The sequence below is a fragment of the Copidosoma floridanum genome, unplaced genomic scaffold (genome assembly GCF_036245765.1).
Source record: "Copidosoma floridanum isolate Cflo_tuat_1 unplaced genomic scaffold, Cflo_Japanese_pri ptg000019l, whole genome shotgun sequence".
NCBI lineage: Eukaryota > Metazoa > Arthropoda > Insecta > Hymenoptera > Encyrtidae > Copidosoma > Copidosoma floridanum.
This window is the reverse complement of record NW_028321896.1, coordinates 14,985,621-15,010,661: the sequence shown is the minus strand read 5'-3', so window position 1 is coordinate 15,010,661 and position 25,041 is coordinate 14,985,621. Positions and strand designations below refer to the sequence as shown.

Sequence of the window (25,041 nt, the reverse complement as noted above, 5' to 3'; positions counted from 1 at the left end):
CTCAGTGCGTAGGTACGGTTGATGATGTTATTGTTGCACGAAATTTCACGCCCCGAGTTTTTGAACTATATACCTCGTACGCGCGTAGACTAATTTTTCGCTCAAAATGCCAAGAGCTGTGCCATTCGTGCCCCTCTCCGCATGGAATATTCATGGGTTGTAATGTTGGAATTTCAGCGCCGCATCGTTTGAAAATAACAAATGGCCCGGCCCACGACCTCGTGGAGATGTAAGACCAGCGACGAAGGCTTGAGATGTGCTCGCGATTACAGCGAGTATACATTTTATGTTTCTTTTGGCATCTAAAGCAGCTCGCGATTTTTACGTCCACCTACGCGCTGCTCCGCCGTCGTCAATCAGAGCAAACAAAATGCGCGACGCGCTGTAACTTTTGATACGTTCGGGCGAGGGTGGCGCGTGAAAAAAAGGTCCCATCGGCGCGTTAAGCGCGTCCCGTAAACAGCCCGATGGGAGTTTAAAATTTTCATTCGCGTCGTATAGATGGCGAGCTTTGGAATTTACGTCCCTCCGCGTTGTATGGTTCGATCGGAGAAAGCAAGCTTTTGTCTGTATGGCAAAAGATATAATATCAGCGCTTATATATATTATGTCCGCGTTGGTTTGCCCAATCGAGCACCAACGCCGCCTAATACCCTTTTCTCTCTCTCTCCCGCGGTGGAGTTGAGTTCGATTTGAAATTTCCGAATAAACTATCGAAGGCTCTTAACTAAACCGATTACCCCGGCTCGGAGTCCCGGTGTTATATTCCAGCTTGAAAAGTCACTCCATATCCTCTCTTCTCGGGAAACAAAAAGTTACTCCGGAGCTCCAAAATACAAAGTTTAAGGGCAGACTTTCTGCAGCAAAAAAAAAAAAAAAAAAAAAAAAACACACACGTATAAGCGTAAGCGCAGTGATGGACTATATGCAGTTGAGAGCGACTCTCGAGTACAATTTTGCAGGAACGACGGAGAAACGCACGCGTGGAAACAAAGAGAGGAAAAACCCTTTTTTTTCCACAGAGACGAAACTAGAAAGGCACTCGAGAGACGCGCGCGCGAGCTGAGTAAAGGGCCTATACGCGCCGTACAAGTATATATACAGTAGCGGCTACAGACAGACGAATAGAATGTACATAGGAGACAGATAGAGGAAGCCAAGGTATATGTATATACCTACAAGTGACGCGCACGTGTATATAGTTACCTCCCCACACACACACGCGTGCATGCGCATACCAAGCTGTTTTTTTCCTTCGAGAGATATCCAATAGTGGCTTTCACACCTGCCCCTGTACACGTAAGTATATCGGCCCCTTCCATCTCCGTCGGTGGAAATGTCCGTATGTATATATATTATACGCGCTGCGGGAATTAAATCAGCCAAAGGGTCTTTCTCTCTCTCCTCTCCCGTGCAGTGGTGTGTATGATAGATGTGTGTGTATACGGTGTACGCGGCTTTGTACGTGGTCGTATATCGCGACCGATCGCTCCTCTCTCTCTCTCTTTGCGTCCGATTCTCAGGGCTAGACAGTATCGGACGAGAGAGAGGTGGAATGGGGAAAAAAAGAGAAAAACAAAAAAAAAACATGAAGGGAGAAACACGACGACAACGAGAGAAGGAGGAGGAGATCGGAGGCACTGATGGGCGGTTTTTCCACGCTCGGGATGGCATATATACTCTTTCTTTATTTCTTTTGTACGTATATATATATCCGTCCCGCGATGCATACGCGCGCGCTGCGGTACGCCGCTTGGTCCTTCTCCTGTTTCCTCCAAGTCTCTCTTTTCACGGGTGCAGCTTGTTTATTTTTAACGCGCAGATGCTTATCTCGCGGCTTTTATAAATAAGCGGCAATTTAGGGCTATTGGGTTTCCTTACTCCGATCGGACCGCCGATCTCTCTCTCTTTCGGCCGATCGATCGGGAAAATTGCGAGTGCGCAAAGGGGGACTTGCTCACAACGCTGCTCGAGGCTTGCCACGGATCGTTGAATGTTGCACCGTTGTAATGATGGTTTTTTTTTTTTTTTTTTTTTTTTTAAATCTACTGAATTTGACGAAGATACAAAGTTTCGCAGGTGATAAGCCCTCGGACCCCGGGAGTTATAATTAACGGCAAAAGTTGGTACAATTCACGTTTTATTTTGATGCTGGAGTAGCTTTCGGTAAAGTTTCGGTGATAAATTTAATTCCTGCGTAGTGGGTAACGGCCGAGTCTTTTTTTTTTTTTTTTTTTTTAACGCTCGCGAAATGAATAAAATATGGCCGTGCAGATTTTTGAATAAACATTTTCGCCGGTTCCTTGAAATTCGTGTACACCAACAAACGCGAACCGAAAGGATAAAATATTGTTTATTATTTTTGGAATTAATTTTTTGCACCACCGATGTGCTTATACTGATACACGCCTCTTGACTCGTAGATCGCGACTTTGGAAGATGTTTTTTTCGTCAATTGGTATATCCACGAAACTTTGCTTTTAGATCACCAAAAAAAAAAAAACCATTGTTGAAAATTACGTGCCTCTTTTTTGAAATAAAATTTAATTATTCATGTTTAACCTTCACCTCGTACATCCATTACGAACGCGAAAAACATTATCGACCTAGATATACTTATAATACCCTCGATGCAAAGTATTTCCAGCCAATATCAAACGATATCGAAACCAAACCTATACAGTCCGAACTTTTCAACTAATTAAAAAGTTGCGACAGTTATTGGAAAAAAAAAGAAAAAAATGCCCCCTCACACCGCATCCAGTCCCGGTATTACCCGTGTAACTGTCAAAAGCAAAGAGAGGAGGGAAAGGGGGAGTGAAAAATGTGCAACACATGTTCCATTAGTGGAAACGCGTGTACCCAGCACGTGCGGCCGCAAAAGACAAAGACGCGACGCGAAAAGCGAGAGGGGGATATAGAAAAAAGCAAATTACAGAGTTGATGAACTAATAAAACTTGAAGCGTATCCCGGCGCTGAGGAACTTTCTCATCTCTCGGAGCCAAGTATACATATAGTACATACAGGGCGCGTCACGGCGGCGATCCTGAATTACCCGCTCGGGCAGCGCTTCCTCCCTCATCCGCGGTACAAATAGCTCCGATCGGCCGCTCCGAAATGCACAATGTCCCGCAATGCCTCCTCTCACCCCCTTGTTTTTTCTTGTTTGTTTCCTCGTTTCTTTTTTGTCAAAAGGGAAAAAAGACGATGCGCTGCGTACCCATACACAAAGAGCAAGTTAAAAATCTTTGAACAACACGAGCCGACAACAAGCGCATCGCGGGAGCCTCAAGTATGTATACAAGTATAAGCGCGCGCGCGCGTGTGTGTTTCGAAAGTAAAAGGAGGAGGGAAAAAACACGGGGGGAGAGCTGCTCTCTGCTGTATAATGCATAGGTAGGCGCACCGACGGCGACGCTTTAAAAGTTTAAGCCGGAGATGCCGCAGCGAGTCTTGTCCTCCCCGGGAGTGTATAGGCTTATAACGTCTTTTGGCGATGCTCCGGCATCGCTGAGTGGGATCGTTTTTGCCGGGGCGCAAAAAAAAAAAAAAAAAACAGGTTGGTTTTGTTGATTCAAACGAATATCGAGATGCGAAAGAAAGGGTTGAAGGGGGAAAAGAATTTTGACGAAAAGCCACTGGACGGCCCAACGAGATTTATAGAGGCTCTTACAGTAGGACGTAGTGGTAAAAAATAAACGAGCCGTGTGTGAAAGAAAAAAATAAAAAAAAAAAAAGACACTGTTCATGGGTAAGACAAGGCCACTGTGTTCACATGTGTCACAACTATACGCGGTTGTTTTCAATATATCCCATCTGGATGCAAAATACGCGGCTTCTCTTTGCATATATTTTCATGGCAAAAAATAAAAAGAACCCTGTACTTATTGTATTTACGCACAACTTAATCAAGACTGGCTTCCATTATTTTGTTTCAGATTCGCATACCGGCATCGTCCCGTGGATGCAACCCACACATCGGCGATACAATGAAAAGCGAAAAAATTCCAAAGACCGCGGGAATAAGTGGGTAAGTACTACACGTTATACACCAACGAGGAATCATGGCCAACCTTATACGATATGTTATATGCTATTTGGTATATAATATTATACGTATATACGCAGCACTTGGATTCCACAGTCGGAGAAATAAAATGGAATAAAATAATAGGAGTGTATAGGATGGAATAAGACAGCTGCGCTCGTTTGCTGTGCCAGTGTCTGAGTCGGGGGTTGTATAGATATATAAAAGCGCACGAGCGATTCAACGCCCAGATAGAGCAGTTAACCGGCGCTGCAATGTACATACCTATATATATATATATATATATAGTCGCGAAAGATGCGTATCTCTGAAAATAGGTTTTGCCCCCTACCTCCTCTCTTTCGGGCTGCTGGGCCGTGCTGTTGTTGCATTGTATATAACCTCCTTCCTGGTGCGCTTGTATGGGTGCAGCATCGCGGGGCGCTTTTTTCCTTGTATATTACTCAGTAAAGCGTATGCAGCGTATATATATGTTATACCTACAAGCTCGCTCGTTTCCACTGCATATACGTATACCTGAACATGAGTACATTTTATCCATACGTATATATCACGCCCCCTGACGTGATTCCTGTATACGCAGGTACGTCGAAATCTTTGGAAAACCACGATAGGCAGAGGAAACCAGAGATTTTGTATGGCACGTCCTCCCGTGTTGTTTTCCATCTGCCCTGCTACGCGCATTTTATTTCTCTTTCCTCTGGTGCGGACAGAGTACCAGCAGCAACAAAAAAAATAAAACCTTGAATGTGGTGAAAATAATGGATGTACTCTCTTTTTGCTGCCATTTAAATTAGAGCCAGAGCATGATGATTTTCCTAGATTTACAGAACTTTTGACCCGATGGACCCGTTTAGGCCCCAAATGGTAACACAAGTCCATCATCGAAAATTAGTGATCTAGATATCTGGAATGTAATCCATAGGGCTAAGCAAATTGAGTTTGGATAATAATTCACAAATCTCCAACTGTGGTGCCATTTTCAAAGATTTCATCATATATAGGTGCACGTTTAATACTTGGATGTTACAAAAGCCTCGTTGCTGTTTTTTGTCCTCACCGCAGATATACGTATATATGTATACACCATTGCAACCTCCGCGGTGTTTTTTTCTCCCTCCCGGATTCCCCCCTTCTTTCTCCTTGGCCGCAAACGCCAATCAAAGATGTGCCTCCGTTCCGCCCTTTGCGGTCGCATCCGGATCTCTAATGCGCATACACACACACACACACATACGTATACAATCCAAGAGGAGGACCTCCGTGCTCCCGTGTACTTCCGCCAATCTCTCCTTCCTTTTTTCCCACTTCCCTTTTTACCGCGCCTCTTCTTAGTCCCATGTGCGCCCCCTCCGTATTGCGGGCGAGAGAGCGAGATAATGCCACGAGGGACGAAAAAAAAAAAAAAGTAAAGTTGTGACGGAAGTGCCCTCTCTCTTTTTCACGTGCTCGCGTCATGGCACCGGGTCTCATTGTGGGCTATTCTATATACACTCCCTGGGCCTTTTTTCTCTTTTTTTTTTTGTTCGGCTGCGCGGTTTTCCCCTAATCTTTTGTACACGCGCCGAGGAGGAGATGACGACGGTAGGAGGAAAAATATTAAATTAAAGTCTCATGAATACGACGACGCCTGCGGATGTCTATACACGGGTAGGGAGGATGCGTTGCCGCTTCCTTTTCTCCTGCGATGCTCTTTTCCGCGCGTGACGCCGCGGGCGCTTATTAACTCAATTGCGATAGGGATGATGGCGCTCCCTCGGTGCCGTTACCCTCGCGAAGTAGTGCGGATTTTTGGGGCCGCTTCGTTAACTTTACCGCGTGCGGGTTTATCTCCTCTTCCGAGTTTGTTCAGGATACACCAAAGGTGGAAACAATCTGAAACGGGGGGAGGGGGGAGTCCAATGGAAAAAGTATGAATCGATTGGAAAGGTCGGTCGGAGCGACGAACTTGCAAAATAAAACTCGTTTCGGAATATCGATACGACCCTGGTTTTTTTTTTCATTTCTCATTTTTGCTCTCGTCCCTACTTTTTCTCTCTCTCTCTCTTTTTTTAACAAACGACGTCGTCGTCGCTGTTATCGTATACGTATTTCGAAACGTACAAGGCGCAGAAAGCAGCCCGAGGCGAGATTCGTTATTTTGTTCTTCGCGTTTTGTTTTCATGTTTTTTTTTTTTTTTTGTATTATTTGTTTATTTTTCTTTCCTCCGCGTCCCATTTTGTGGAAAGTGTCGAGCGAAGGAAATGGTCCATCAATTTGGTCCGCGTGTACACGGGTATACGTGTATACGTGTTTTGTACATGCGTGGGCGCGATGAAGCAAGACGCGAATGTGATTTTTCATTGGTTAATCCCCCGAGGAATCTTAATCCTCGTGGCGACGACGACCGCGTGGATTATGGATTCACGATGGAAATGTGTCTACGTGGGTAAGTTGTGGAAATAGAATGCGATGCTAAATCGAGGGCGACAAGGTTTTACCGTGTGTCCTCTCGACGGAGTGCGAAAAGTGGAAAACTTTTGCAGGAAATCGTACATTTTTACTCTTTTTGTCCAAAAATAGTCCACTTAAATCACAAATGTACCAACTGCCTGTTTCAATTTACTCATCATTTTTATCATTTAATGTATATTTGCACCATACGATGTCACCTATCATGAATTTTCCCATAAACTTACGCATTTTTCGTTTGAGGTGAAATTTATCTTCCGTATCATTTCGATATTCGTTCAACCTTCGGTCGGAATGAAAATCCAAGCTTACGTCGTTCCATCCGCGGTGCCGTCGAGATCCAAGGGACACTCCTTGAAAAGCCCAAAATCAGACGCGTTTCTCGGAGAGACCTCATTTTCCTGAAAATCTATACCCCGGTAATCACGACCCTCTGAAAACGACGGAACCCGAAAAAAAAAAAAAAAAAAAAACGCAACGCAGGGCAAAAAAACAAAGCGCATAAGCTCGCGAGGAGAGACAACAGCGTCCATAACTCAGATGCGGATTAGCGATTAGCCAGGGGAGCGGATAATCTCCTGCGAAACTCCGGCGCGGCTCTTCGTTTTCACTCGAACGCACTTTTTTTTTTTTTTCTTTTTCTTTCTTTTCTTTCCCCATCCGGCCCATTACACCGGGGCAAAACACATCTCTCTTCCGTCTCTTTTGCCTATCTATCACTCCGGGATCAACGTTAAAGAAGAAAAGATAATACACTAATACGATAATGGTTTCCTCCTTCTTTTTCTTGAAGGAATTTGAAGCGACGGCGAGTAACAAGACTAGCAGGGCGTGGTAATGAGGGTGGGGGGGGATGGAAATTATGCGCGGCGAACGGAAAAGTTAACGCGCCGGAATGTACATTGAACGGAGAGACGAGATTGGCCGATAAGATTCGTTAATGAGTCTGTGCTGATGTGCAGCCTCGCCTCGAAGACGTTACATCTTCATTAGGGAAAAGTGGGCTACGCGTGCGATTATCAAACAGATTGCTTGATTGAAATTCAGCGGGTGTAAGTGTGGGAGGGGGTTATTTTATAAATCAGAGGTAATTTGAATCGAGGGCACGCGCCGGAGAGAAAATTGAATTAGATTCGAAGGCCATGTACCTACGCGTTGCTGACGGGGCGAATTTAAAAACGAACGCGTTTTTGTTTCTCGAATTTTCATTTATCGGTGCCGGGGATGCCGATACTCACGATTACCTAAACATTATATCATGGCAGAGAAGTATATATATATATCATAACCCCGGGTATGGTATTATATCGGTGCTGCGGTGGCAAACAACGAACAAGGGGGAGAGAAACGCTCCTATCTTCTCCCCATCGACGGCTAATGTTGCTTCTTACACGTGAAACTGCTCGATATTATTTTCATCCCGAGATGGATTTATGTTTCACGCGACTTTATCGCCACACTTGTTCCTTGAGTTATGTTTTTTTTTGGCCACTTTATCAGGTGGATAAAATTTCGTTTATTTTCATATTCATAAGGTCACATTGTTCCTCCTCTCGAAAAGGCCAAAACGCATTTTTTGTAGTTTCACAAGGCACGCCCATTCCATTCGAACCGATCGAAACATTCCGCAAAATTGAAATCAACGTTCGAGAATAAAAAGAGCCTTCGCAGAAGTCTGTTTCTAAAAAAAAAAAAAAAAAAAAAAAAATCAAACCTCAGCACTAACGTACACAAGAGCCATACGCGTAGTTAAAAATTTATCGCAATTCGATTTTTTTTTTCCCTTCTTCTTCCGTAGCCGTGCGATATGCAATAAACACACACACACGGGAACAATGTTGATTTATGTAAAACCACCCCCCCGAGCGCTCGATATACACAGCCTATGTATACACCCCGCACTTCCATCTCACAAGAGAGCTCCTTCTCGCCGTACAACCAATTAAAAGATAATCAAGCTATACTCTCGAGCTATAGATTCATCCATATGCACACACGGTATACCTGTATACATATATATATATATATGTACGATCACCCCATATATCTGCTCACATCGAGTACCAGCGAGCTGTAGCGCGTCCACACTTTTATACACACCGGAGACACGAGAGAGCAGCACTGTGCTGTATATATAGGTTTCCCGCTTTTCTCCCTTCAAATACGGATGAAAAAAAACCAACTTGGCCAACTGTACACGTCTGGGGAATTTTCCAAATCTCGTGCATACCGAGAAATACATCATATATACTTATATAGGAGAGCTTGGTGGGTTGAGCAGGTATACACACGGTAAACAGCCCAGGCCTATAAATTATGCGTACAGTGGGAAATAACATGGTAATTACGCTACGTATACACAGTGCCCCCTCGTTCGCGTACTCGGCTATGCACGCCTAATTTATCATTATTATTAATGCTAAACACACGCGAAACATACCGACCCTATATATAGATATACGCACCCGCGCTATTAATGCCCTCTCTCTCTCTTTCTCTGATCTCTCGCAATTGCAAATGAACGAAACGGAGCGTCCCGGCAGCAGATTTGCCGCGCTACAATGCATACGCGCCCGCGAATACCGAATGGGAATCGAGGCTGGAAAATCCCAGTAGCTCTTTGGACTGTGTATACCATGGGCGCATGGCGCTAAATGAGCGCACCGGAACCTTCTTCTGGCCTCGACACCCCTGGAGCAACGACGGCGACCACTTCAAAGTATAAAAGGAAAGAGGGGCGCATCGCTTGCGCGTGACAGGCAGCTATACAAGTACAGCTGGTGTGCTTTCGAACATCGCGTGTTCGTTAATTAAGGTATCGGGTGTATATATGTATATGCACGTACCTCGTGGTATTTTTTTTTTTTTTTTTTTTTTTTTTTTTATCATGTAGCCGTAGTGGGGACCCGCAGGCTTCCGATATGCACTCGACAACCTCTTCTTCCTTCGGGTATACCTGTGATACTCTCGCTTTTTTTTTCCCCTCCTCTTTTGCTCGCCTCACTTGTACGCTCTTTACTTGCCTTTGGACGCCCCCCCCCTTTCTCAGGCTTTTAATATGCAGATTTCGCAGCGTCCCTTTACACGCGCGAACATCTCTTTATTTTTGCTTTTACTCGCTTTTCAAGAAAAACGAGCTCGCTCATGGAATACACGGCGAATTGATTAAGTACAGCTATATATATATATACATGTGTGTATGGAGTGTGTGTGTGCAGGATGCACCACCACCCCTCGACGTTATTTTTTAAATGCGTTTTTAAGAGCAAGAGCTGCCTTTTTTTCTTTTTTTTTTTTCTCCTTCTCGGGGGGGGGGGGGGAAGAGTCGGGGTGTCAACGTAAGTAAGTGCTTATTGACGCGTTTCATCGCCAGGCGAAGAGAGATTGATTACTTTGCAGAGAAAGAGAGGGTGCCCCAGGATTTTTACGTTCGATTCGGATGTTAAATTTCTATCGGGCAACGTCAACGAGCGACTCTTGTGCTTGAAAATAACATTTCCGCGGGACGCGTGGGTGATGTGTGCCTTGAATCGACAGCCTATGGGTATGGGAGGTTTTCTTATTTTTCAAAGGAATCAATTAACTTTTCAGGATTGGAAAACGTCGAGGGAAATTTCAGTCGACCGATAGTAAGTACACTGGTTGTTGATGGAAAACTTGTTGACCAAAGGGATGTCTTATTATTCAAGTTGCGAGAGCGCAATTAAAAGTAATGACTTGCGCTTTCTCTCTGATCCAGTGCCGCGCGCGCTCTCGAGCGGGAGATCCTGTGCTCTCATCAAAATGAATTACACATCCTGGGCTCCCATTTGAGAGACCCGGCGATTTTCTCGCGTAGCTCAATCCCTGCCATTGTATCCTATACGGGAGGAGGAGAGAGGGGATAAAAAAAAAAAAAAAAAACCATGGAGCAAATACCACGATCTTGATTGTGATGTAGAAGCCCCCCCACCAGGCTCCAAATCTTCGTCTCGAACGCTTTTTGTCTTCGGAGATATACGCGGACGAATTTCCGCGCTTTTATATCGTCTTGGGTATACGAGGTATACTACAGTCTTTGGGCAAGAAGAAAACATTTCAGGCAACGATTTCACTGACTGATACAGCAAACGGTTCGAGTATTGGGAGGATGTCCTTGCGTTTCGATCGTTTATCGATTCCAAGTAAAAAGTACTTTTTAGTCAGTAATCAAGTTGCGATTGTATGATAAATACCACTAAGGAGTCCGTTCAACTGGGGGGTAAGAAAGCTGCGCAATGTATATTATATTCAACGGAAAGATGAGGGTAGATTTAAACTGAGCAGGCATGGGGGGGGGGGGTTCGTGAAAGAGAAAGAGAACAACGAGATACAAAAAGTCACAGTTCGAATAACGAGTATTCACTCGAGTGTGACAGTGAGCCATAAAAATTAATAGGAAACAATTGACTCCGACAGCCGCACATTATCGTGAGCGTGTGGCAGTCGGGAAAACGCACCTGCTTCCTCTACCGAGTGACGCTCTCCCTGCGTATACATAAAAAACATTGTATATTAGCGATACGAGGACAAAAAGAAAAGGGGTGAAGAGGAGGATTGGCGAAAAACGCCCTCTAACCGCAATCCCTTTTTTCCCTTGTTGATCCGACTCCCGCACTATATATTATACGCGCGTGTATCGCTGAGAGTGCGGCACATAGACGCGTGTCTTATCAGCAAAGGGGACCCCCTCTGGGTATATAGAAGGGGTAGGAAGAACAAGGGTGGACGCGGCCAAAGTTGAAATGCTTTTAGCCGAGCCAGCTCCTACTGTGTATATGCTTGGTATAGGTGCGGCACACCTGCAGCGGTAGCCGATTTCGCGGCCCAACGATTCTGGAAGCCATAGCCTCCCTCCTCCAATTTTCGCTCTGCTTGTCGCCGAATTCTACTCCCTTGAATCATACGTATACGTGGCCGTGCTCGTTTTCCGCCCCCCCCCCAATGTTTTTTTTTTTTTTTTTTTTTTTTTTTTTTTACAAACCATTCTGCTGCTGTTGCTGTTTATTTACTTGTTTTTTTTTCTTCCTTCCTTCCTTTCATATCCTCATTTGTTTGGAAGAGATATATAGTATATTCTTCGGGACTCTGGGAAATTAAACTGCTGGGTATACTGTTAGCTGGTTCAACTGTACGTATGGATATGGGGAGGAAAAAAAAAAAAAGATGATGCGAATGGGGGGTACAGCGGAAAAGCGAGGAAATAACGAGCTGACGGCTTGGGTGAATAAATATATATATTATGCCATTCCATGTACATTATACGTGTACACATTTACTGCGGCGTATGTTATACAACAAAGTTGGAGTTTTAATGTCGCGCGTCGGAAACTCTTTGCCTTTCATAGGTGTACCGTATATATATACCTCGACCCCACATGGTTGTGAAAATCAAGTTGATACGCGAGCGCGTTACCAACCAGTTGTTTCGGGCTACGCTCATGCGGATTAAATTATTTCTCAAAACCAGCTAATATTTGACGTATATGCGCGTGTAGAACAAAAGGGGATTTTATACATGATTTTTCTCTATAGAAAATGTGGAACCATATTTGCCCGTATTCGCTGACAATCGATGCGTTATTCCAAAGCAGCGGCAATCACGCGGGTCGCGTCGAGAGAGGCACGGCTAATAAGCCGAAAATCAATAAGCATCACCTCGCGCAAGTAACGAACTTACACGCGCGCGCATTTATCAGCAACGAACTAATCGAGCCGGCGGCCGTTTTTTCTTTTCCCCGTCTCGGTCGACCAATTAGCCGCCCTGGCTGCGCGCAATACTCCCGAAATCCGGCGGGAAATACGCGCCGAAATATTCCACGAGGGCCCCCCAAGCAAAGCGAAATCCGTCCTCCCCCCCCCCCTCGACTTTAATCATCGAAATGCTGCTGCGACATCGTCCGGTGACGCCAAAGCGCGCTTATACCGGCAATAATAGTAACACAATGTAACACGCGTGTACATAAACTCCGGATAATTGATAAACGAGGATAATCGTGCCATCGTAATTAAGCGAATCACGTGGAGTTGGAAAATCACGCGATACGCGGGCGCCAAAAGCCACACTTGTGATCAGCTAGCCCTTTTTCTCTGCTTCTTCTTTCACTCGACCCGCATCATCATATCCTCCACACGTATTGTATATGTACAAGAGGATGGGCCATACACGTGTGTACCAAGGGAAGAGAGGGGGGGGTGGGGCAATTAAGTCAGGGCCCCGGACTCTGACGAATGGCCCTTCAAACTCGTTAATAAACCGCGGAAATAAATAGCGCCCGCGGCGAGAGCCTCTCCCCGAGATTTACGAGCCGGGCACACTCGTCTACATATGCATATGTGTGTGTGTACATGGTGTACACGCAGCTTGAGAGCTGTACGAATCACATCCGCGATGAATTCTCGATGAACGCCAACGTGGACCCTACGTGTATGCGGCGGACGGGCGCTCGTGTGGAGGTGTGACGGCTGTGGCATATCATTTTCGTGATTTAGTCACGCTCTCCCGCGTGGCTGATCGAGAGGGAATCCTTTTTTTTCCGAAGGAGGACGCGCGTTTGCATGTTTGCGCGTGGGGAGACGTGGGGTATACATATATATATACATCGAAGGTAAAAGGAAGAAAGAGGGGCTCGAGGAGGAAGGGGGCGTGGGCGTGGGTTGGCGGAGCGTGAACTCGAGGAGGAAGGAAGAAAGTCCGCCGGGGTGTAGGGAACTCCGAAGGAGATGAGCTTTATTAGGTTTGGTCTTGATTCGGTATACGCGGGGACCCCTGCGTTTGTTTAGGCTCCCGTTCTAGGGTATTTTTCTGGTCAGGGAGCCGGGTCGAGGTGCAGGAAGCTCGTTTCAATTTCGGCTCGGTTGTTGCCTCTACGAGACAACGGAGGATGCGTGTTACGAATAAGTGTTTGAGCACGGCCTATTGGTTCATCCAAGAATTACTATTTTCAAGCTCCAATGCGAGTTTGCGCTCAAGGGTGGGTTCATGCGAGTGACGAAGGTAAAGTATACATGCTTGAGTGTTTGAAAATTACTAGCTTTCGGAACTGGTACAAGAATCATCCCAAACATTCCTTTCTACAGAGGTGTTTTCAAGGTCTGGAGCTTTTGGTGAAAGTTTGGCTGAAATTCCCACATTTTCCTGGAAAATGTAACAAAAAATGGTTTTTTTTTTTTTTTTTATTAACAATGTTTCGTGTTTAACGTAGAATTGAAGGAACCCTTGTACATCGTTTACTTTTTAATTGGGAATTCGTATGGTCAACTTTTTTTTTTTTATTTCAGTTCTTATGTTATCTCAAAAAAAAACGGTGAGTAAAGAATTTCGCTGGCAAATTCGCATTTAAATTTTACGTCTCGAGAGATCTCTTGTGATTATTCATTCTATATATACTTACAACCAAGTCCGTACATTTAAAATCACTTCCCCCCCCCCCAACTTTCGCGCTTCAAGATTTTTTTTTTCATTGAAATAATACATTCCGGTTGATCGTAATTACTGAGATTATGTATCCTTTCGAATATACACATAGCTACGTACAACGCCAGCACGTGTACACACGCATGCGATCGATACACTTTAGCATACATACCCATTCTTAACGCGGACACACCCACGCGAAATTAATCAAACCGGCAGTCAAGTATCTCATTAAACAAAGTGCTTATTGTGTACGCGTATGTGTATATGTGTATACTTATTATCACACATAATCAACATATTATACACGGTATACACATCGGAATGGAGAGAGAAAGGGAACCGGGAAGAACGTACAGATGCATGGTTTACACGCAGCACCGATTGCCACCAAGCCATTGCCGTATAGCGGTAGTAATAACAATAATCATTTAATTATCGCGCCAGGGATGATACGCGTTTGATGTCGCGCGAAGCGCGAGTCTAAATTACTAGGGGGGAGCGCTGGCAACGCGATTCATTAAAAGTGCGAGAGCAAATTCAATTTTCCAACTACAGTGGAGATGGTGCAGAAGAAGAAGGAAAAAAAACGCATCGGAGGCGCGGCAAAGCAAGTGTCAAACGACTAACGAAGAGGGTAAACAAGATAAGGCTTTGAGAGCAAAAAGAAGGGGATGGGGGTGCAACTGATGGACGAACGGACGGGCGGAGGAGGAGAGACGAGGAAAGGAGGAAAAGAGAGGCGGACGTAAGACTTACGAGCGAAGCAAGAAGAACTCTGGCGTCTTATAATGAACTCGGCACGCGGCGGCTAAAAATTAATGGCGGAACTCGAGAGAGTCGCGGGGGTAAGGTATGCGGCGGGGCAGTAGCAGTGTAGGGCAGATTTTCGCTCGTGGGCAGATTCGCCGAACGGAGATAATGGAACACGGCGTGGAATTAGAATGGGTACAAAAGAAAAAAGAAAGAAAAGAAAAGAAATACGCCTCTGCCTCGCGGACTACTCCCTTCTTCTACGGGGGAGTAGCTACTTACCTGTATATACCCTGCCAGCGGAGAGATAGAAAGAGCCTCGTAAACGGAGGCAGTCAATTTCTTTCGTGGACGCGGCCCTGCTCGACTCCGACAATGTACCTTTTACTTATATATATATATATATATATATATATATATATATATATATATATATATATATATATATATATATATATATATATATATATATATATACACACATGTGGATAAAAGAGAGAGAGAGCAAGTCGGGGTAATCATCTGTGCGAGTCTTCTAAAATCGCATCCCCCGACCCTCGTGTAACACACCAGTATAGTCTATATACTGCTCCCTCTGCTCTCAACTCCCAAGAGCTTGCGAAATTGCCGCAATAGTCGCAATCGGAAACTCGTGCGTATACACACACATGTTGCACCACTCGGTGCATTGCCGTGTGTATACGGGCTGTTTCTCCCGTTGTGAAGGGCCAGATGGGGTGCCGGCGCCGTGTGTCAAGTGTACCCGTATATTATATCGTGTCTAATGTGTACGTCCGATGTTGTGTGTAGTATTAATGCAATGCCATTTCGAGGATGGTTTATTGAAATTTATGAGAAAATGATACCACCACGTGGTTATACATGGTCTTTTTCTTTTTAAAGGGAAAAAACGAGTGGGATCAGTTTAAATTCATATCGGGGTGCAAGGAGTTTAGATGCCACTGAAGTCGCCTACAGTGAAATAAAATGTTTATGCTCGTTGAATTTCAATTCGTAAACTATGGTGATGTGAGCTTTATGGGGGTGGTAAACGTTACATATACGTATACGTAGGTACTAAAGGCTTCTACTGTGTTGTAATCCTCTATTACAAATTATAATGACAATATTTTTATTGTATCAGTAGATTCACACTGAAGAAAATAATTGCGTCTTCGCAATGTAAGAACCCATTCCAATTTAGCTTAGAGAGTTCCGGAACGAAGTTCATGAGAATTTAAATTAACAGAATTTTAATACAAACCTGTGGGCTCGAGGTATAAATTCTTAATAGGCCTTCAAGTTTCTTATTCGGCACATAGGATCCTTAATTATCTAAAAATAAATTTACTCGGTCTATAGATAGTTCCAAAAAAAAGTTCCAAGGTTTTGTTTTTACCTAGGCAGGTTCCATCACAGAATTCTGAAGTCAAAAGTATTCCGATTCACAAGGATTTAAATTCAGCATTTTTAAAAAATTTTGGAAGTCACAACTATAAAGCCCATTGGACTCCAGTTCATTACGCAGGATTCTACGTAGGTACGAGTTTTTAGTTAAAATTTAGCCGTTCCTTGAACCTGCACCTCGCCCTTTGTACCAGATAAGAACTGATTCACCCCCCCCCCCCGTCCGATGGAAAACAACCCCATCTCGTTTGAGAAAAGTACATACGGCATTACCGATTCCACGAACGCACCCGCACACCCAAAGAAGGACTCTCGCGCCATACTGTCAACTCTGCTCTTCCTCGGCCCTATCGCGAAACGAGCCGCGTATCTTACGTTTAGTGCGTAATCGGCCGCTGCGTGTGTCTGTATACGTAAGTATACTTGCGTAGGAAGTGAGAGCACGAGCAGCAGTGTAGTGCCCGCGGCAGGTTGGCGATAGCCCCCCCGCGCCCAAGTATAGACAGCGAAGATTGCCCGCACCCCTTCCACTGCGCCATATATACACGGCAGAGTTCAATCGTTGTCCCGGCATGAGGCAGGAAATGCCCGGCGATCGGAACGTTTTCTCGTTCAATGGTTCTCTGCGAGGGGGTAGAGAGAGAGAAATGGGGAGGTGTATACATGTATACGTATATGTACGAAAGTGGTTATGGGCGTTGTAGTCTACGGATGCGGGGGGAGAGCAGACAAAAATATAAATGTGAGCAATCGAAGGAGGAGGTATAGTAGTTGACGCGCGGGGGAGGAGAACACTTTATCTGTACGTATACGCACACGTGCCGTGCCGGAAGAAAATTGGACGCCCGGTGACTTTGACGATTTTTGCAGCGCTCGACCTTTTTCTTTTCTTTTCTTTCCTTATTTTCTTTTTTGGGGGTTTTTATTGCACCCACCCTTTATCCAAGAGGGTCCATTGGGAAAATTGGTGATGTACGCTTTCACGTTTTGATTGGCTATTTTTTTTGTTTTGTTGCTACGCAATAAATCCCAAAGGCTTACACACCCCGACGTATTAATTTTCCATCTTATTTTACGATTCACCAAAAGTCCCGCGAAACTCACTTTTATACACGAGAGACAGTAAAAAAACAACCCCTGTCGAATCCGCATAAAGTTTGCGAGGGTATTTATACCTCGTGAAAAAAAAAAAAAAAAAAAAAAAAAAAAAAAAAAAAAAAACGGAATAAATTTTCGTCGATATCGCGATTTCATTGGAGATCGGCACTCCGAAACCACGAGAAGTGCAAAAGATAGAATCCCCAGCAGCGCATTAAAGGCAAATCCATCGGTACGTGTATGCTATACGTACTATATACCACCCCACGTGAAAGTCTCGCGTTACACGGCCGTGGCAAAAGTGTTCGAGTAGGTGTACACGGCGATCCGTAAGCCGAGACCCGCGTACACCTATATACGAACCCCCCATACCCCGGCGATCGTTTGATACGAAACGGTAGTGGTTCCTCTCGCCCCGAAGGGACTTTCGGCTCCGATGCCCCGTGGACTGATGCACCAACCGCGCATATATAAACGGGAAGAGACACGCGAGACGACGAGAGCGAGGAAAGAGACTTAATCGACGCTGCGGAGGAGTTAGGAGTGTACATTATACCTTACACGCAGGTTGCGGGGGAGGGTACGGTGCCGCGCTCGGCCGCGCGGTAAAAGAACACAGGTAAGTACCCGAGTGAAAGTCGATATGCCAGCGAGCATGAATAATTTATTAAGGGCGTTTATCACGCCACGACGGCTACGTCGACGCTTATGAGGGCCGCGGCGGAGGGAAAAGAATGGGAGGACCTCCACCTCCGCCTTTGCTGTATATACACGGACACTTGGGAGTCGATCGTCGTCTCTTCGAACGGTTTCTCTTACCCCTGCCTGAGTATATACATACAAGTCCCGTCGCTCGCAGGGTAATCTCCCGGCGTAATCGAGACCCCTCGGAGCACTACTGACGGCTGAATACATCCACATGTATATATATATATGGGCGTGCTATACAATACTGCTAGCGAGAGAGAGAGAGAGAGCTTTGATCTCCGAGATTACCTCCTCGCTAACCGCGAGAGCCGCTGCTCTCTTCCTCATCCTCCTTCGCCCGTGGTTTTTCCTCCTCTTCGGCCGAGGCTTAAGGGCTAGGTGTGTGTGCGCGCGTGCAGAGTATTGGAGAGATATCGGGAAAAGCCGGGGGAGGGCTATTTTTGTTATTGTTGGATGATGCCAGCTATGCGGAGGCTTTTGCGATGTTTTATGGAAGCGAGGGCATTATTTTTGTTGCCGCTACCGATAAGCGCTCTTTGGGACACCTACAGCATGAAGGTACAAGATATTGAATTCTCTCTCGAGGTGAAGCCAAGGGGGAGAGGATAGTTGTCTTTGGAATTTTTAACGCGGCAGGTATAGGAGTATTGAGAAATGTGGGCGTTTTACTTTTTTTTTTTTTTTTTTTTTTTGTTTTCCTTAGTGAGAGCAAGCTGGTAATCGTATCAGTGTACATAGGGACACATTTTTTTATTTAACTCGTGTGTATACACGCTACTCCAAGAAATTTAGTGCAGTTAATTCTGATTTTTTCAATCATAAAACACTACCTTCAACAATGTCAGTCAACGACAAGCAACTTGAATTTTCACAATGGAGCATTACAGACAAAGAACCACGAAACGAATGATCTATATATACATCACTGTGGTACGCATTGGCGTAGCCAAGTTTATTCATGGGTCTGTCGTTCGTTCGTCATGGGCGAAAAATTTCTCTGAGTCACACCTTTCGACTGTACAGCGAATATTCCGACGAGCTCGTAAACTTGTATACGCAGCGCCGCGCTTGTTGCATTGTGAAAATCTCCATGCACTCTAGTTACGATTTATAATCTTTAACCGCAAATTGTACTCCATGCAAACATTTTTCAATAATTACAGAGTCATTTTTCAAACGGGTACCAGCAGAGACGTTACAAAATTTTCCAATCGTATAAAAGAATCGCCCAAGATAACACTCATCAAATCGATACGAACACGATTACTAATGTATAAAATTATACATGAACTTTTGTCGTGTAAATCAATAGAAGGGGGGGTGGTATATACGTACTATATAAGGACTGTAGGTATACATACACGTGATGGAGTGTGACTTGTTGCGTAGCTTATCGAGATAATGTTAAAACAATTAGAAACTCATACATAAAGATAAATTATACATCCAAGAAAGTAGTACTGTAATGGATTTTTTTTTTTTTTACAGCATTTCCAGCGAATGTAAATGTTTCGTAAACGACGCAAAAAGACAACACACGTTTAATCCGAGAAAAACAAACCTCACAAGGTACTCCCGATTGATTATACAGTAAGCTCACACGCCGCAGGCAATAACGATTTTTTTTTTTTATTTGCAAAAATTTTTCGCACCTGAAAAGCAATTTGCAACTTTATTGACTTATCAAACCGAGTCGCGCGCGCCGCTATCTTTTCGCGCCCCAGAGCCAAAAGGCTCTAAAAACTCCTCCTTTCCACTGTCCGCGGATATTATTTTCCTGCAGCAACGTCCATAGAGCAACAAAATTTATTACCACGCGCCCGTACATCGAGATAAGACGCGCGTCGGACAAGTTGTTTATTACACGCGCCGCGCAGGAAACTCAAACCGATCGAACTTCAATTACTCGACGCTCCGCCGCGAAAATTTACATTTTACCTGTACTCGCGGGCGTGCGTCAATTATACCCACGCGTCTCGCAAAAAAAAACACGTGTTTCGAAAAAAAGTGTTACTCACTGGTTAAATAAACAGCTCGGCTTGCATCGAATGCGCGTGCAAAAAAAAGATAAAGGTAAGTTTTATCTATAGCAAAAAAAAAAAAAAAACAGCTCAACCCAACAACAACGTGTTTGCGGAAACAAAGTACAAGTGCTAATTGTGTAGCGCTGTGTGGAGTAAACTCTCTCAACCTCCGAACAACAACAAAAAAAAAAAAAAAAAAAAAAACAATAGCGCGAGTGAAAGAAGAATAAGAACAAGAGTAGCGCTGGAAAGTACTTTAGAGGAAGGGAATCAGTGGTGTACACGTGTGCGAGAGAGAGATTGTACGGTAGTTGCATGTGCCTTTCGGGTGGAATGATTTTTTTTTTTTTTAAATGGCGCAATCAGGGAACTTTTTTAATTACGCCCCGCCAGTCGGGCGTCACTCTCTCTCTCTGTTCCTCTCTGGCGCGCTGCAATATAATGGGACCCCCGAGCATTTAACGCTAAGCGTTTCTAATAACAGCTGTGCTGCAGGGGTGGAAGAGGGCACGGCATAAATCCATTAGCCAATATGACGCGAGCGCTCGCGACATTATGCAAAATCGTCTGCGAGAGGGAAGCGAAATATCGCGTCGATTTAAGGGTCTCCGCGGCGTCAAAGAGTTTGGGGCATCGGGGGCAGGGGGGAGTTATGAATTTTCTCGAGAGGCGCATTTTGCCACCGTGTTCTCGCAGCTCGCGGCAGGGTGTCCGTGGTGTGATGGATTTAGGAAAACTCGTCTCTTATCGTTAGCGTTTCTAACTACGCGTGTGCCTTCGGGGGCACGGCGGTGGTATGGGTATTTTATGCGACGATGCATCGTTACTTGCTTACTTTATACTCGCTCGCGGACGGGGCCAAAGTGCCGTAGTCAGCTATTCTCGCTTCTCGCTCGAAAAAGTAACGGGACTGCTGCTTTTTGAAGTTGTCCACTGTTACGGAACGCGCATTTTTTTTTTTTTTTTTTTTTTTTTATTGTTCTCAATGAGGCATAGTTAAATTTGCTTATTCAAACTTTTAAGTAACTCCATGGAATATTTTTGACTAGTTGACTGCGTTCTGAGATTGATTAAGGATAGTTTAAATGAGAATACGGCGCAGTGTACCTTACGTGGATTGAAAAATAAATGTGTATTATTACCATCGTTGTATCACACTTAATTTAATTTTTATAATGTATTTGCGAATATTTTGGGATACATTAATATTATTTGTTATTTAAGTAAATAATACAATTCCGCAATGATTTTTATTTGTTTCATTAAATTTTTACAAAATTTTTTATTGCTTTGATCTTCTTCTACTTGATAATAATAACTAAAGGACTGGATAAAAGCTGATACGCTTACTTTGACTTTATAAAAATAAAATTGCGGTAATAAATTTTTATTTGATTAGATAACTAATGAATGTTATACAGGAAAAAAAAAAAAACAGAACATAATAAGTATGATGACTCAATGAAAAATTCAATAACTAATAGTTTTATAATTTTTGAAATCAAATGCAAGGGTACGCTCGATTAAATATTGTCAAGGAATAATTTAACGTTCCTTACGTCTATTCTAAGTTTAGAATGAAAAGACATTTTTATTTAACGTTTCAAAGATTTCGTTATTAATTTACTAACAAAAATACCCGTAAAATGCCTGCTAATGATAAAATACGTGAAATTCATAGAAAAGTAAACGATGACTTTAGTCCCTTTCGCGAACGATTAAAAAAAATACCCAAAACATCCCGAGAATGCGGATACCTCCGGTCCAACGCAGAAAGGCGTAAATCACGTAAAAGGGCGATAATTTTAAGCTCATTTCCAATATTATCGCGAGTTAGCAAAAAAGGAAGAGGAAAAAAGAGAAAGAGAGAGAGCAGGAGAAGTACCTCCTTAATGGAAGCCGTAAATCTTGGCCCGGTGAAATAACTTTCAGTTTCCCCGCAAGCCATGTCTGCTGCGGTACATCTTCGGCTGCAGTGTATATACGTATACATCTGTAATACGGTATATATAACAGCAGCAGAGCTAGCTCGTGTGCACTTTTTCGGTGTGAGTCATAGCCGATCTCGCCTTAAATTCATCACACCGGCAGCAGTAGCGCATCGCCTCGGGAATCACTACCGTTGGAGCGAGCCGAAAAAAAAAAAAAAAAAAGAAAGAAAAATCACGATGAAAATCTCGGCTGTTTGAAAATATTTCGCGCAATCGTTCACGCCTTTTTTGACGTAAAATACGGGCGCGATAAACAGGCGCCGATCGATCTTTCCCCGGATACATCTCGTTCCGAAATTTCAAAGCGGGTAAATACGCCCGTCTATCCTAAGGGAGAAAATTAGTGCGTGACTAAAGTCAAATTACATTAATTGCATTGCGAAATTTTAGCGCGTTGCCTGACGTTTTTATTAATTGGAGCGTCAGAGTGGGACGCGGGTCTCTGGAGAAATTACGCTAAAATATGTGGAAAAAAAAAAAACATACGCTTGTAGTTTAATATCGTTTAAAATAAATGCATATACAGGGGGTGACGTGACCCTGATTTCATTCTCTCTCGCAAAATTTAATTTTTCTCTTTCGCTTTAGCCAGGCTTTACACAAACAAAGTCCCTTTATAAAAGAGTTTTTTTTTTTGTAAAAAATTTACCAGTGGTAACAATAAAATGCTGATCATGTCCACTATTGATTTTTTAGAAAAAAAAAAAAACCACAGTACTCGCAGAATTGAAAAAAACGCAAATAATTACGCCCTGAGAGAAAAAAATAACAAAAATTGTAGAGAAATTCTAGCAAAAATAACTATACCGCACAGTAAATTGGATGCAAGTTGACAAAAAAGAAAAAAAATCATTATTTGACAGTAAAAATTACAGCATGCATTTTATTTACTGTGAAAAATGATAAAGGTTTCGTTGAAATTTCTCTATGAGTATTAATCTTTTTTTCCTCCCACTGAGGTAAAAAGAAAATTTCGCTTTGAATCAATTGTTGAGGTTGAGCCAAACCGCGCACCCACAGCGCTGATTCTACTCCAACTGAATCCAACCGGCGGCAAAATTCCAGAACTCATCCCAAAAAAGCCCCGAAAATCGCGAAAAATATCCGAAAACTCCCGGCCCGTAATTTCATCCCCGTTGTAATGTAATATCCACAAGCCCGTACTTGTAGCAGCGGCGAAAAACTAAAAAGCAACTGCAGGAAATGAGCTCGCAGACGAGCACTCGAGCGTTAAAAGCCGAGTGCTCGCGAAAGGGTCACTCGATCGAAAAAGGGAAAAAAGCATCGGCGGTGGCAGGGTACCCATACCCCGTAAGTACCTGCAACATATATATATATAGTCAACGGCAATAAAACCGGCGTAAACACGAAACTCCGCCAATTATCGCGTCGTTACGGCCATTTAAATTCAAGCCGGTGTACACGGAGCGCGCAATTTTTCAACGCGTCACTTTCATGCAGCAGCAACAACAACCGTGCATCAACTCTAAAAAGCATGTACAGTTATATGTATAATTATATATTGCTATGTAAGGGTGTACAGGTGTGGCATATATATAGTGAAATGGGAGCTCGTGCATACATATACATGAGACTCGCACGTATCATCATAAATTTGTAGGTGTTCGGGATGATGGTGGTGATGTTACGTGTATGTGACGATGCGTATATGGTATATTAATGTAATACTCACTCGGGTCGAGGTGAATGACTTCCGCTGGCCACAATCCGCCGTGCACTATATGGACACTTTTGGTTTCAAACGATCACCACGATCGGTACTCTTCCGAGTGCCATTAATGCTTCGGTATAAATTCCGACCACTCGAATCCAAGGTGTACGGCTCATCAACGCCCGCGAACTGTTTTCACCGGCATCGCTTGGCCCTCGACCACAAAGTGATCCTGCAAAACAAACGACTTGTCGCACTTGGGGGTGTTTCGATGGGCAATTCACAGAACGACAACTCTCGGTCCACGTGACCGAGGACGGCAAAACACACGTTTCGCACAATTATTTCGTATCGCACTGTCATCCACGCGTACCATCGCCACGAATGAAGGGCAAAACCATCGAGAATAAGCCCCGCGGGGGCTTTTCACCGGCGACGGGGCGAATCTACAGTAGTAGGAGCTATGCGTACGAACGAGCGGCGAGCCATCGCGCGACTGACGACCCGATCGCTCTCTCTCCGCGCCAGCGGACAACATCGGGAGGAGGCATTATACATATATATATATGCGCGGCGCAGCACGCGAGCGCGCTCGTACATATAGGGCCGGGAGCGGGACGTCCTTAGGGGTCTGCTCTCTCTCTATGGTCTTTGGTGCCCATAATGGGGCCACAGAGAGAGAGAGAGAGAGTTTTTTCTCTCTTCCTTTTTCCTCGGGTCCTAAGTATATCCTAAGCTCCACGGTGGGTTTGCGTGGGGATTTCTTTTTTTCCCTTTGCTCGTTGTTTGAGAAAGAGCGAGATAGATAGAGCTTTTGGTGCTGGTTGCATTCGTTATTTTTATTGTTATTTTTTTTTTTCACTTCTTCTCGCGCGTATTATGGGAGTTAGCGCTCCGGCGCGCCTGATGAATGAGCGCGTGCGCGCATGTGAAAGCGGCCGGGTAGCCCTGGGATTTAACGTTTTGTTGGCCAGTCGGGCCATGCGAGTCAGAAAGTCTCAGGGAGAAAAAAAAAAAAAAAGGTGAGAAGATGGATAGCCGAGAGGAGGAGGGCTGACCTTTGAGTATATTCTTTGCGTTTCAAGAGGGGCGCTGTAGCGTGCAGTGCTGGAAGAAAGGACATTCTTTTTTTTTTTCTTCAAACTATATATATTCCTGGTATACAGGGAAAATCTCTCGAGTTTTCGAAAGTTAGGGGGGGGGGAGGGGCACAGGTAGCATAATTTGTATATCATCCGGTATACGTACGCCGATCCAAAGTTGGGCCAACACTGATTTTCCCCCACGGTGGCCGTAGTGGTACATTGTGCAGTCAAAAGTCGAGAGTGCATATATATGTATATATATATACGTGGGGGTGGTGGTGGTTGTGAAGGGAGGTATGTATGGTGTTCCGCGCGTAGTCGACTCACGACAGTGCGCTTATAACTCCGGCGAAGCGCTACACCAACG

At 44.2% G+C, this 25,041-nt stretch overlaps 1 protein-coding gene across 1 annotated transcript in view; it reads right to left on the bottom strand.

Moving 5' to 3' along the window:
• The window catches only part of LOC106636566 (uncharacterized), a 95,268-nt gene extending 71,575 nt beyond the window's left edge, over positions 1 to 23,693 (bottom strand). The window contains exon 1 of the mRNA XM_014348971.2: positions 23,611 to 23,693. The gene's annotated coding sequence lies outside the window, so the exon portion shown is untranslated. The remainder of the gene's footprint in view (positions 1 to 23,610) is intronic.
• Between the last annotated feature and the right edge of the window lie 1,348 nt (positions 23,694 to 25,041).